A 15,692-nucleotide genomic window follows, 5' to 3' on the forward strand; every position below is an offset into this window, starting at 1 on the left:
AATGAAACCAGATCTTGTGATTTTTAAGGCCGCAGCTGAGCCTTGAGCCTCTAGCCGCACCGGCCCCCCGCTGCTGGAACCGAAGGCAGCTGCTTGTAACTGCTTGTAACTGGTTAAATGCCGCAGGGGCCGTCTGGACACCACCAATGCATGTAAGCCTGCACCAACCAACCCAAGCCAGTGACTTGAATGCTAAATGTCTCAGCTTTGACGAAGCACTTTAACTGAACTGCTGAGTCCCTGCTCTTTCACCAATACATTTAAGGGCACAAAGTTATTTTATTGCTAATTATGGAAAATGACGTGACCGCAATACAGCATTTACTGGCATTCTGGCATGGCTCCTCCCCTCATCCGCCCGACTTCTCATGTTCTTGTACTCAGGCTCTGCTTGACATCAGTGCTCCACCCCCCATACAAATATTTAGCCCACATCCTCAGTATGCCAACTTAAACATTCTATCATAAGCAAATGACTACCCCAGTTGTCTCCGGAGGATAGCTCAACAGCAACGTGCTCACCTTGGAAGCAAGACGACACAGAGCAACAGAGGTTCAATCCCCAGGACCGCGCTTAGAAACCTCTGGGTATTAAGCGCGTTATAAATAACCTATCATATCATATATCAATCCACTTTTTTACTGAAATCAGTCTGCAGGTTTGGTCTTTTCTAGGCCGGGAGGATAGCTCAGGGGCCACACGTTTGTCTTGGTAGCAAGATAACGTAGAGCAACAGAGGATCAAATCCTGGTCCTGCGCTTAGAGACTGGTCTCCGTATTAAGCGTGTTGTATCAGCGCACTCGCTCGTTCGAGGACTGCATGTTAGGGTGACCTTTTAGTGTGCACAATGGGTCTTTTCTGTTCGCTTTAGTGCAAACCACTGTGAACTGAACAGGATTCCTCTGTGGCAACGGCCTCCTCAATAGGCTATCTCTCTTTGCAGCCATCAAGTCATGCTGGGGCATTCATTGTCAGTTTGATTGATCAGGTTGACAAGGGTCTGCCCGACTTATTAAGAAAGATTTTAAGATAACTGAGCTACCAACAAAGCATTTTTATTTCAAGTAAAATTAATCATAAAAACAAGTGCGAGGTACTGTATCCCCGTTTCAAAGTAAGAGCCAGAACGTGTAAATATATCAAAGCCAAACGTAAATAGTATTTGTTTTAAATCATATACAAAACACCAGGTTCAGATTAATTTAATTCAGCCTTCGTGGGGAAAATATGTTGATCTAATGCCACCTAAACATGCAGTGAATCTTAAACGCCTAACTGCATAAAGATTTACAATAGTTTTCCAGATTACTTCTTGACAAAAATGGCATTTCAGAGGAAAGCACTTTGCAAAAAAAATAAGTTAAGTTCTGAGAACTGTAGGATTTCATTGTCCAACACATGAAATGGATTGCTTTTTTTCTGAAGAGATTTCAGGGAAGGTAGCCCTAGGCGTTTCTTCTTTTCAGCAATAGCAGGAAATTAAATGGGGTGTCCTTTGGGTTCCATCCATCACACCTCTTTCATTCAATATAGAAGCCAAATTAAAGACTTGGAGCTCTGGAGACCATTTCGTCGTCTTCATACATAACGTAATAGGAAATGATTCCACTTCGGGGTATGTGAGGTCAGCAGGGAGGCCTGGACTAGCAGTGGGCAACAATAATGATATTCGGACTCAGCCGGCAGGACCTTCACTGAGAAAACAAAATGGCCGATTTCATTGGACCCGTCTCTTAGAATGGTAAAGACTTCATCACTGCATATCCCGTGAAAGCCGGGATCCACTCCATTTCTAAAGCAGGATTCAATCAGATTTAAAAAGAATAGTGGGCAACAGCCCGAGATTTAAGAAATATGCTTTAAAAATGAATTTTCGCTGGCAAACCCATTTTAAAAGTGGAATACCTTTGCTTGTAAAATGAGTGACAACAAACGTTTGGCTTGTCTTTGTTTTTATATATTAGTCATTATATAGTAAATGAAAGGAGAAATGGCTACGACAGGTCATCAAAGACAAACGTTTACAGGGGCTAACAGAAGCTTCCAAATGAGTTTTGCCTCCTCTTCATGTCTTCTCCGTGACCATTTTATAGATGTTTCTTTTGGGGGGCATTCATCATTGATCGAGACTCTGAGCAGTTACAAAAATACTTAATAGAGAAAGAGGTTCAACTATATCAAGCCTCTCGCAAACAAATATATAATGCCAACATGAGGCCTGCACTAGTCACAATGTGGTGCTGCACCTCATACAGTCACAGCTACGCAGAACATTGCTCAGAAAATGCTATTGTGACTTTTAGCGACATGACTGGGCATGCCAGGTACAGCAAGCAACAGTCAGACGGAAAAGATATGAGCAGCAGAAGCGTGTACATTCTTCCAAAGTATTTGTGGTATATTTCATCCGCACAGCATGAGACTGAGTATCTATTTGCAAAGGCTGCTTTTTCAAATGATTTGCGACTACCTCTGCTGGTTCCAGACAGTCCAGTTATACAATGATATGATATGATAGGTTATGTATAAGCACTTAACACCCAGAGGTTTCTAAGCACGGACCTGGGGACCGAACCTGTGTTGCTCCTTGTCGTCTTGCTTCCACGGCGAGCACGTTGCCCCTGAGCTATCCTCCCGAGTACAATTAACTACAATGCATGGCCTGTGTGATTGAAAGTGGTGTATAAAGCGCCACAGTCTTTGTCATTTTACCACATTCACTGACATAACCAGAACAACAGTGCTAACACAGCTGGCCTATACTCATGCGGCTCTGCCAGTCAAGACAAAGTCACTTCATACATCCATGGCAGAGTTCCATATTTCTGGGTGAACACATTTGTCCAACTCAAAATCACCCACATTTGGAAGTGATTCAGTGTTTGATGAATAACTGTATATTTGTGGCTCTTCAGACCACTACAGGAAAGTCTTGGCACTATCTTGCCAAGCCCTTTGACAAAGTCCCAGCCTGAGTCTTATCATAGATGATGGGGAAGCCGCAGGGGGTTGGTAGCTACTTGACCTGGTGGTGGTATGGAGTGGATCACATGGCTTCCCTAATCACTCCACACCCAGGATGCAGGGGATCACCACATGTACAAACGAACAGGGTTTAGCCCTTTCATAGTTTCCCCAGGTGCAGCTACGTTAGAAAGCAATGCCGTGGATATTGGAATTCCATTGAGTAAAATGGCTGTACCTTCTAAGGAAGTTGAATCCCAGCATTAACTGGTTGGAGTAGTGCTACTCAGTGTATCCAAATGGGAGCGCCTGGGCCACCACATATGTGCGCGACTCTGATAGGATCCAAAATGGAAGTCTGGCTTTATGTAGCCACTGACAGAGAGAGGCCACCGGGTGGGCTGTGCATCTCCATCTAATTCACCTGAAACAAAATTTATATTTTAACTTGACCAATCCTGTACAAATAAAACAGAATACGCACAGGTTCCATTCGGTAATGGGAGACCAGCCGAGGGCAAGGGAACAAACAAATAGTTTGATTGGAGATTATTGAATAAAAAGGATGTTGGATGGAGGTGAGGAGTGGAGGAGAATGAGAAAATTTGAGAGAGCAGAGAAGATAAGGGGTAAAGGAGAATAGGCCAGTTGAGCGAGTTAGAGAGACAGATTGGAGAACCACCAAAGGTGTAAAGTGTGAGGAGGTGGTAGAGCGATTTGGAAAGAAGGATTTTGGCAACATAAAAGGGGAGAAGGAGGGTGCGAAACGAACTAGAGAAGATATTTGGAGAAACATGAAGGGGGTGGCAGAGGAGGAGGTGAAGAGGGCTGGAGAGGGGGTTTAGAGGAACATCAGAGGAGTGGCATGAGGTGGTAGTAAGAGGTGTAGAGCAGAGCTGGAGATACATAAAGGAGGCAGTCAGACAGTATATCATGGAGAGAGGTGAAAGAACAACTCTTGACAAAAGAGAGGGGGGAGGAGGATCTAGAAGGGGTCAGGTCAGCACCTCAGAAGAAGGAGGAGAGAAGGTGTGTGGTAAACCCTGTGCCCAAAAGGGTTGCACCCAGGTCAGGAACACGCATGTGTCAAAGTGTTGAGGGGGTTAAAAAGGACAGTAGGCATATGGTGCAGAGAAAAGGAATTGCTAGCGAGCCCCTAGGAATGACCAGGCTATGAGGCGCTGAAGAAGTGGGATATGTGGGATGTGTGAGAAGCAGTGACAGTTCCCTCAGACCGGGTGGTGGGCAGTACCCTCTTTCAATAACCAGTGAAAGACTTAAAAAAGACTCTTGCCCAATTGGACAACTGGGCATTGGCAACAAGAACATATGAAGCAACACAGCTCAGATTGCCATAGAACCCAATGGGAGGAAGAGGGACTGTTCTTCCTTGTCATACTCAATTGGTGAGAAAAGCACCCTGGAGCACCTGTGATCATCTAGACACTTCGACGCAACGAATTTGATTGGCACAAGAAGTGCTGTGAACTGAGACCTATCAAGGAACATTCTATTGAATTAGCTTTGGGTACTTTCCAAGCGGAGCCAGTTTTGTTAGAATCCTTCCCTGTCGGTATTTTGTTCTACATGTGCTAAGACATTTGCCAAGAATGTAGTTATTACTGTAATCCAGGCCCAGAGAGAATGCAATTCCTCAGATCTGAGTGTCTCTAGAGAAGGGGAAGGAGGCTAAACTGCTAATGCATAGGTACGTTACTGTCAAGTGATGCTGTTTAAGTATTGCTATATTTTATGCTTATAACTTTGGAAACATTCCCTTGAGAATTTGCTATCCAGCTATCTGACCACGGCGGACAGACCACATTTTGCGGTGGGACGGGGAGAGGTAAAATTGGAAGTGGGCAGTGGGAAGTGCAAGGGGAGGGGAGTGTGTATAGTTGGTGGTTTGGGCGGCTTGCCCCCATAAGAAAACACCTCAAACAAATTTGGTGAACTGTCCCAAGGAGCCAGATGGGGTGATCCGAGAATTTGAAGCATAAGTGGCTTTTCAAAGGAACTGTAAATGTCAGGTCATGATTTCCCACCTATGCTTTGTGACAGCCTTTAAGATGCCACACTGATCGTTGAGGTTCCGGTCAGCCCTGAGCGGAGCAGTGGGGCATGTTGCCAGCATCGTGTTTGGAACGTGTTTGTATTTATTTTCATTTCCCTTAAAGCCAGGCTGCACTAGAGATAGCATTTTTGATGATTCCACTCCAGGTGCTGTTAATCACTTTCTATTTCTAGCATTGGCATATGTGGGATTCTGCATCCCACCGGTAGTTTTAGGTGTGGTTTGGAAGTCCATAGATATCCACATGCATTCTACATGGGATGACCCAGTGACTATTCTCCGGTTCACTTTTCCTAAAATTCTTGAAAGAGGAGCATCACATGTGCTAAGTCCAAAGTAACAGGTTATGGTAGGATTTGCGTGGCTATTGATGTTACACGTCATAAACTGCGCAGTCGAGAAACATGGGACTTACATATTAAAGGTCTATTTCACTATATCAATAGCAAAGGCAAAGGCCATACAATTGTGATCTAAGTGCTCAGCATGGCAGGAAACGTCATCAATGAAAAAAGGCTTCCTGTTTTAGGGTCTTATTTCTGGTCCTGTTTCCTACTCCATTATTCTCTAACTCTTTAACAGTGGCACATTTCTTTTGACAAAAGCACGAGTCAGATCAACACCTGCATGTGTATTACATCCCATTAACTATTCTGTAATTACAAAACTTGCTTTTTTAAATTCTGCTTCTTATCCCGTGTTCAAAACCACAAGTCTCAGAATATGGAGTTATTAAACTGTTCCACGAGCTATAGCGCGGTAACAGCACGGCAGCCAGAGTTAATGCCCTGAGTGAAGTAAGGGCGTTTAACGAGGACACCAGGACGTTACCCCTGATATAGCCCATGCAATGGGTTAATAATGCCATTACTACCCCGGGTTAGCAAAGTGGTAACCCAGGGTATTTTCATTCAAAGAACGGGACGTGTGCAGCGTCCGCTTCAATGAAGGAAAATACTGTGCAAAGATGGGTACCATGGTCGAGGATAGCAGGGCTCCGTACAGAGTCCCTCTTCCCTGTCCCAGGGCCAAACATAGCAAGGAGAGAAGCGGCCGGAGCAAACAGGTAAGTGGGGATTGGTTGGGCAAAATGACTGCGGCGGGGGAAGATGGCCGGCTTGGGAACGTGGAATGTGGGCTAGATCGGGAGTATCAGCACACGGTTTTGGCCTCCTAATTGGCCAGGTCACACCCCCACGACTGAATATACATCTCCCAAATAAAATTGGGTGCATTGAAATGCGTGATTGCCTGAAGTGCTTTAAAGCACACGATTTTGCATTATTTTCCGAAAAAGGTCCTTATGAAACCTCCCCCGGTACCCACTATAGTTCTCAATACATTCTGCTTCGTTTTGACCACTGATATTTCTTCAATGTAATTTAAAATGCAACATTTGACCCTCCTGTTCTAGAACTGTCCAAATGTCTGAAGCCAGAATCCCTATCCTAAACCCCTTGTCACTTTTATCACTGATTCAATGTGCTTTAACAAGTTCAGTGCACTTTGGACACATATGGATACATGAGTATTTGTAAATTGTGGAAACACAAGATCTCCTTCATGGGTGTGCGCACATCTAAACTTTAAAGTGACCACAGTGTTTTGTGTACAGGTGAATTTAAGTCCGGCTGCAGCCGTGGGGTAAGTTAGGCGATTTTCCACTACCGCCTATAAACAATTGAAGTTTGGGGAAATACACTGACCTCACAGACTGCGCACTTTCCTCACATATTCCTTTAAACGTTCATATAGTTCATGAGATAATGTCTCAACAGAACAGTGAAGAAAGAAAGACGGACATTTGGTTCCCGTTAAGCATACGATTTGTCTGTATTAAGGTGCATACAGGTCAACATATACTGTTCTGTATCATTTGTTCATACAGATACAAATTTCTTCAGAAAACATAACAACACATTTTATAAGTAACACAACAAAGTCATTTCTTCAAAAGGCATAGTAGCCCATTTTGTGAGTGTCACAATCAATACCATAGGTTTGGAAACTATAATGCGCACAGTGACACGCCAAATTATAAAAAGCACAACGACACGCCAACATGTGTTTCGACCCCAATCGATAGGCCGTCTTCAGGGCGTATGTTCAATTGGTGTAACAATTATGACTCAAATTTTTGTCCTGCAACAAAAAAGTGCAAGCATTTTCTCGTTTTCATTTCCCAAATATAATTTCAACACAAAATCAATTCATCAGATATAGTTCCATCACTATATCCTTTCATTTGCCTATGATACAGATGGAGGAGGCAAAAAGAGGAAAGGGAGGGGGGGATGTTGGAAAACAAAACATAAAAGAGAAAAAATCATTAGAAGTATGACCCTTTCTTTTTTTGAAAATCACTTTAACACAAAATTTGTGCGATTGCACCATTTAAAGTTACCAAGAATGACTGTTCGAGCAGCATCCAGTTAGTAACATATATCCAAATTCGATCAATTGGTTTAGTACTGGGAGCACAGCAGGTTTAGGTGTAGGGTAATAATTATAATTACCTAAAAGTGGGGCTTGAGGATTTATATATATCTTGTGGCAGTTTGGTTGACGTATAGTCAAAAGGAGAATTCTTGTGTGACACAAACGAGTCCACACCTTATTTTACGTGCCTGCCAAAATAGAAAAGTTCAATATGGTCACATTAGGCTTCCGCTACATTTTGTATTATTGTTTGTAATGGCACAAGTTATTATTTACTATTTTTTAGAAATTATACAGAATTCCATTTACCTGCATGGTATTCCGCTATCCTTATTTGACAGCCGCTCTGCTGATTCTTTAATTACAAGAACTGGTTTCCCTCTGACAAAATATATATGGCTGTAATCTATGGTAGTAATGAAACAAACAAGGTACTATTCAGTGCTCTGAACTCCCATGTCTGATAATTCCAGGGAGATGCGAACGCCATGTCAGTAAATGTTGTGCACTCACCGGCAGGTATCAGGTAGAAGCATGCTCAATGTCGGACGTCGTCGGGCAGTGGAACAGCATCGGCAAGCAGTCTACGTATCTAGGCAACGGCAAGTGTCCGGTCATGTGACTGGTCACGTGAGCACCGTTGCTGGGCAACTGGTCAGTATACCCGAAAGTGCTATGTGATATGCAACTCAAAAGGGCAAGACGTTATGTTACGATCATGGTCTACGTGGTGTAGTTTAGAGCAAAATTGCACCCGTGAGTAACATATGATTCTGATCCACATATTTAACGTATATTCATATTTAAAAAAAGCATTTGTATATACACGGCAAGTCGTGCTATTTTATATGCAATATTGCATGAGAGATCGTGTACGCTCCATATGGATAAATTTCTGAAGCGTGGGAAATTAGTATCAAAAATAATTAAAGCACCTGGTATGGGCGGAATATGAGAACGTTTACCAACTGTAACTAAACCTCTGCTGTCTCGAAGTCTAAACCTTGTTAGTCATACTTAAGGAAGAAGTGTCTGATCAGATGTTCTGTTTTTTAATTCATGGACTGTTGGAACTAAAAATATATATATACACTAAATGCTTCGTGCATCCGTCAGTAGAAAACGTGCAGACAATATGTCATGCATCCAATAGCTTGCTCCAGCATTCCAGAAAACATATTTTTATGTAATCTATAGAAAAACATTGAGCTCATGTTCCTGATTTAAACCCAGTGAAAGACAGCGTAATTTATATATTAGTCTGGATTCCTGTTGCCGTAACATCAGCTCTCTGTCGCCACCTCTCAAATGTGGTTGAATCTGTAGAAGACCAATGAATTTGATGTCTTTAGCGTTGTCCAACTGGTGATGCTTTTGCCAGTGCATGGCTAACGGTAGTCTGATATCTTGACTGTTGAGATGGTGCAAGTGTTCTCGTATCCGAAAACTGACTTCTCGGATTGTACTCCCAATGTACATTTTCTTGCACACACATTGGATGCCATAGATCACATATTTAGATCGACAGTTAATACAATTCCGTATTGTGACTTTGAGTCCTCCATGGCAGATAAATTCCTTAGTGGGTGATAAGGCATACTGGCAGAAATTTGCAAGACCCACATTTGTAAAATCCTGACGGCTTGGTACTTGCCGTAAGCCAGTTATCCTGTCTGATTGTTTCAGCACTAAACCAATTGATCGAATTTGGATATATGTTACTAACTAGATGCTGCTCGAACAGTTTTAAATGGTGCAATCGCACAAGTTTTGTGTTAAAGTGATTTTCAAAAAAAAGAAAAAAAATAATAAATAAAAAAATGGTCATACTTATAATGATTATTTCTCTTTTATGTTTTGTTTTCCCACTTCCCCCCTCCTTTTCCTCTTTTTGCCACCTCCATCTGTATCATAGGCAAATTAAAGGATATAGTGATGGAACTATATCTGAGGAATTGATTTTGTGTTGAAATTATATTTGAGAAATGAAAACGAGAAAATGCTTGCACTTTTTTGTTGCAGGACAAAAATTTGAGTCATAATTGTTAACCCAATTGAACATACACCCTGAGGTCGACCTATCGAATGGGGTCGAAACCCGTGTTGGCGTGTCGTTGTGCTTTTTATAATTTGGTGTGTCACTGTGTGCATTATAGTTTCCAAACCTATGGTATTGATTGTGACACTCACAAAATGGGCTACTATGCCTTTTGAAGAAATGACTTTGTTGTGTTACTTATAAAATGTGTTGTTATGTTTTCTGAAGACATTTGTATCTGTATGAACAAATAATACAGAAGAGTATATGTTGACCTGTATGCACCTTAATACAGACAAATCGTATGCTTAACGGGAATCAAGTGTCCATCTTTCTTTCTTACCTGTTCTGTTGAGACATTATCTCATGTACTATATGAACGTTTAAAGGAATATGTGAGGAAAGTGCGCAGTCTGTGAGGTCAGTGTATTTCCCCAAACATATGGATACATAGCTAGCTAGCTAGCTAGATAGATAGATAGATAGATAGATATTTATATGAATTGCCTAAATCGGGGTGGGCTGAAGGAGGTCTGTGCACCCCGAAGCACAGCACTCAAATCCCTTTAGGTGGGGGGGGGGCTGGGCAGGCACTGAAGGAATTAAAATTACCTTATTGATCCCAAACGTGCCTCGGGGGAGAACCTAGAATCTAACCTGTTAAATGGTCTCTCAAACCTAGTATATTTTGACCAATATTATTTCCTCACAATACTTAATGTTGAGACATTTGCTAATAGAAAATGACTTGAGGTTTGGGACGGGGGAGGGGGGCGTTGCTGAGCGGCAAACAATATGGTCGCCTTCATCTAGGACTCCGTGCCCGCCATCCAACTTAATCATCACTGCTCCTTTTATCTGCTGGTCAAACATTAGCAAATTGCATGATCTGGGGGCAGAAGAGCTAGTGAAACTGCTGTGAGAGTTTGAGGGTCTGAAGTGCACTCTCCAGGGAGATATCCAAACAAAAGAGGATCTGTGGCTACAGTCTGGTGGGATGTGCAGCCGAATCGGGTGAGGCGTGGAGCCGTGCCAGTGTCCCGCAGGAGGGAGTAGGCGGGTTCCTCAGCAGTGGTGGCGGAGTTGAGCTGTGGGTGCCTAAGCGTGATAACACATGCTCCCCACCCCCCACTGGGGACCTGTGACTTTTCGTTACAGCTGAATACTGAGGCGAGACACATCCAGGGAATCGGCCCAGATGGTGAGAGCTGCGGCTCATGCCCCTGTGAAAGAGTGTCTGCGGTTGCAAGTGGGAATTTTGCCTTGTAATAAATACACTCAGCCTCTTCCACAGGCAATGTGCTGGTACCCATGGAACACCTGTAGCATCTAGCTTGCACAGAATTGCTAGCCCGTGACCCAAAGAGACGCACATGTGGTGGGGGCCAGTTACAACCTGTGTCAGTGTGGATCCATAGGAGAATATCTACACCAGTATGGTAGTCCCCGCTACTGCCTACAAGACCACTGGTAGTGTCCATTAGTCGGTTATCGCTGTCTGAGACCACCATATCTCTCTGGGCCCTGCATGCTCTAGTGCCATCACTGGTATAAGGCACATACAAGACTGTGAACTGAGTGTAGGATGGAGGATCTCCCTGATCCTGCTCTGAGACGTGCAGCCAACCCTCCTCACTCACACATACTTCGCAACCACTGTGGTGAAAGAAAGCGTGAACACCGAAAGTCATATGGAAGCGTTCACCCACCAAGCTGGCAAATCGCAGCCGGAGCAAGACCCTGACCCTAATGTCAGACGCAGGCCATTGGATCAAGATACACCAGACCTTTGGCAGCTCATGGACAGCTCCTGGACAGTGTATTTGCAGATGTAAACTATAAATCAGATGGCATAACCTCCAACATCACAACCCTGAATTCCAACATGGAGAGGTGAGCGCTAGGATGACAACGGCAGAAACCCAAATGGGGGCAGTGGAAGATGACCTGCAGACATCTTAAGACATGGCTAGGGATCTTAAATGAGCCCTGCAAAAATGTGATGACTTGGAATCCTATTCCAGGAGAAATATTATTCGGATTATAGGGCTTCCAGAGCAATTTGGACATGGCCCCATGGAAATAGCAGTGGAAAACCTTCTCGAGGAGCTACTGGGTGGTCCGAGCCTCTGTGACGTATTTGTAGTAGAACTTGCCCACAGGTCGCCTGCAACTAGGTCGAAACCGAGAGTTCCCCCCAAACCAGTCATTGTGAGGCTGCTTAACTATAGAAACCGCAATACTATCTTGCAGTTGGCTATAGAAAAGGGACTGCTGCGATTTGAGTCTACCACCATACATGTTTACCCCGATTTCTCCACAGCTGTCCAACTGGAGCAGAGGTCTTTCTTGGGGTTAAAACGCTATTGAGAGAAAGATCAACACAGTACCCAATGCTCGTCCCTGCACATCTGATGATCCAGCATTGGGGCAGGGGGCACTTCTTTACACTACCAGAGGAAGCTGCAGCCTTTATAGAGGCTAACATTCCACATTCTGGGGGGTCCTCCAAAGCCCCTGTTGATTCTGTAAAGTGAGGTACCCCAAGTCGTATATTGTATACCATGTTACTGGCAAATGTTTAGAAGGGGATGTTATGTTACCTCTACAGTTTTGAGATTGCACTTTGTGTTGGGTAATCAACCCAGTCATATTTCCTATCCTGCTTGTTGTTGGGTGGTGTTGGCCACAGAGGTAAGAGGTAGACAAGTAGTGATGCCCTATGCAAGGTTGCCAAATGTGTGGGGGGTAAGTTGGTTCTTTGGTTGATGTTGGAGTGGGGTGGTTGGTTGACATCACCCTGATTGGGAAAGGGGATGAGGGAGAGGCAGGTGGGTGTTCTGTGTGGGGATCATTACTTTAAACTCTTATTCGGGCAGGCACAGGGAGTTTTCTTTAAAGTACTAACATTGTGACCTCTGGTATACAACAGATATCATTTTTGGTCACAATATTTTCAATCCTACCCCTCAGCAAATGTCAGCCATTAGTATACTGAGATGGAATATCAGTGGGTGGGTAACTATTCCAAGTCTAGGAGGATGGCAGCTTGTGTTAATAGGCATAGGGTTGAACGTCCTCTTCCTCCAAGAGACAGGTGGTGGGGGTGGGACAAATATAGGATTTGCCAAGACGTGGGTGCGAAACAGGTTCTACATGAGCTACTCATCACAGTCCAGAGGGGTCCTAACCTTAGTCCACGAATCTATTAAATTCACGTTATTAGGCGCACATATAGATCAGGGTGGTATATTTGTAATAGTAGAAGTGCTCCTTGTAAATATGTACAGCCGTAACCTTGACAAACTGAGCTTCTATGTCACTATTGCAGACATAAGGGAGGCACACCCACTTACGCGGATCATGTGGGGAGGCAATATGAACACCATACTTAATCAGAACATAGACAGGACAGGTGTTGCACCCAGACCACTATCTAGGGCTGCACAAAGTATCCTGTACCAAGCCACTAGGCTGGAAGTATGTGATGTGTGGAGGGAACTGTACCCTGGCATTAGGAAATATACGTACTACTCCAGGGTACACCATATGTCCTTTAGAATTGATCTCTTCTCGATCTCCTGGCATTCCATGAGAACTGTGGTCAGCACTAAAATTCTGCCACGTACATACTCCTACCATTCACCCATACTACTACAAATGACCTTGGAGGACATGATATGGGATTGTGGGATTGTACAGCCTGGGGCATTACAGGAAATACAGGACTCTGTGTTTAGAGGAGATATAAAGGACGATATCCGAGAATACTTCCAACACAAAGATAACGTCACTGTATCATCAGTAACTCTATGGCAAGCCATTAAAGCCTATACTAGGGGGATGGACATGTCTGAAGAGTTTGGTGTACTTAAGACCATTAGGGGGGATCTGGACAGAGTGAGTGCAAATTAAGGGACTTAGAAAACATATAGACTGCAAACCTAGACCACGCACAGCTGGCAGATATACAGGAGAACCTGGAACAATTCAGGGAACATGCCAATAGGGAAGTGAAATATCTCGCAAAGGCTGCAGTAGCCAGGAGGTATGGGGAGGGGTATTGGCCGGGTAGAGTACTATTGAAACTGATATATGCAGAAAGAGGCCTGACACAGTTAACCTCTATACAGGATGACCAAAATACAGTAAAATATACTGACTGCAACATTAATATGGTATTCCAAAAATTCTATCCCTCCCTATATCAGGCAAGTTTACCTACGGAGGCAATGAGCATCAAAGCCTGTCTGAAGTATATCTCGTTATCTAGACTGTCCAACTGTGATAGGATCTAGATTAATGATCCCTTCCCAGTGGAGCAAATTATGCGAAAGGGCTCCCACGAAACAAAGCCCCAGAGCCGGACAAACTGACCTCTAAATTCTACAGGGAATTTGGTACAATCCTCGCCTCTTACCTGCTGTAGGTGTGGGAGAGTTCTGTGGGTGATGGACTTCTCTCCGGAGACGCTCTCTGAGGCTGTACTTACAGTGCTCCTTAAGCCAGGGAAGCCCAGGGATGAGTGTGGTTTGTATCACCCACTATTGCTGAGGAATGTGGACACCAAAATCTATGCTAAGATGATAGCGAACTGGCTCTTGCTTTTGATGCCCTACCTGATACACAAGGACCAGGCAGGCATTGTCCCTGGCAGATCCACCTCCCTGAATATGCCGAGGTCGGCAGACCCGGTAATTGCCCATTTGCGTGTTCCGGCAATAAGGGACTCCCCATTCGGCCCCATAGGGCTGATTGGGAATGGGGAGCGCGGATGCACCGGCACTGTTTATAACGGTGCTGGTGCATCCACGAGTTGTACTCGCGGGTGTCACACTGCATGCCAGGTCGGACCTGGCGAGCAGAGCGAGACCCGCGAGCACAACTCGCAGTATGGCGGTGTGTTCGCAACGTGCCGGTAGCGATACCACAGCCGTTGTTGCCTTACCGCCATACTTGTAATGAGGCCCGTTGTGTTTCTCTATGCATAGGTTACCTAAGGGTGAGTAGCTTCCTTTGGGTTACCACACACCTCATGGTAATAGTGAGCCAGGCAGCCAATGCTTGCAGGCAGAGATCAGGTGATGTGTTTAGAAGGCTTGAGCTGTCATCTGTGTAACTGTTTTCTAAGTAGTGCCCTGAACTATGCATGTGCCATTTTTATTAATCACATTCCGCACAGGCAGCACACATATTGTATTTCAGCACCACGCAGATCTTCAAAACTTCCAAGAAAAACGAGAAAATGCAAGCCATGCTACTGTCATAAATCCACCAAATGTACGTGTTGGCGGCATCACTTTGCAAAGAAAACAGAGGAGGCCATCTGCACACGGGGTAGTTATTCACTGTGGCATTGTCCCGTGAAGTTGCTGATTTCATAGGCAGGGAAGCAGGATATATATTTAATTTAATTTGTGGTGCATTACCAAGGTGTCTAACGGCTGCGAGAATTATGGACATCCCCCCAAAGTTCCTAGGAATTGTGATTTATTTATTTATTTTAATTCTTGTATATCGCGACACACGCCCTCAGCAGGCCTCAGGGCGCACACCAAACAGTACCACAGACAAGAAGGGGCAAAAGATTCGCAAGAAAATCAGTCTGGTAAATCGAGATGTCAGAGGGAGGAGAATAAGATCTTAAGATGAATAAATACCCTTGCATACCTTTTTTTTGTTTAATATGCCGACACACCTGACAAACACAAAAGAAACATAATTGGTGATTTATAAACCACTTCATAAAGCACTGTAATTATTGAGGTCACTGTTATTATCCACTCATGATAATCAGTTTATCGGGGTAAATGGCTGAGTCAGTCCGATCAGCATATCGGACCCATCGTCCTGAAGCGAGCCGTCTGCACTAGAGCTACCTACCCGGCTAATCTGTAAATTAGGCATCCATTTTAGGCTGTAATAAACCCAAAGATGTGCCCTAACCTCTTCATTTGGAATACCTCCTATCTGTCACGCGGAGCACTGATTCCGTGGGCAGCGCGCCGCCTCTTGCCCATTGTTGCAGCGGATGATGGATATCTGCGTTCTGAGAATCCCATAAGTGCAGCGGAGCAGATGTGCCAGAAGTCATTCACCTGTCTTGGCACAGAGAACCATGCGGCTCACCCCGGCGTCAATGCATCATGATCAGAGGCCATAAATTGTCCCAGAG

Source organism: Ambystoma mexicanum, chromosome 10 (assembly GCF_040938575.1).
Source record: "Ambystoma mexicanum isolate Mex_15411 chromosome 10, UKY_AmexF1_1, whole genome shotgun sequence".
Classification (NCBI taxonomy): Eukaryota; Metazoa; Chordata; class Amphibia; order Caudata; family Ambystomatidae; genus Ambystoma; species Ambystoma mexicanum.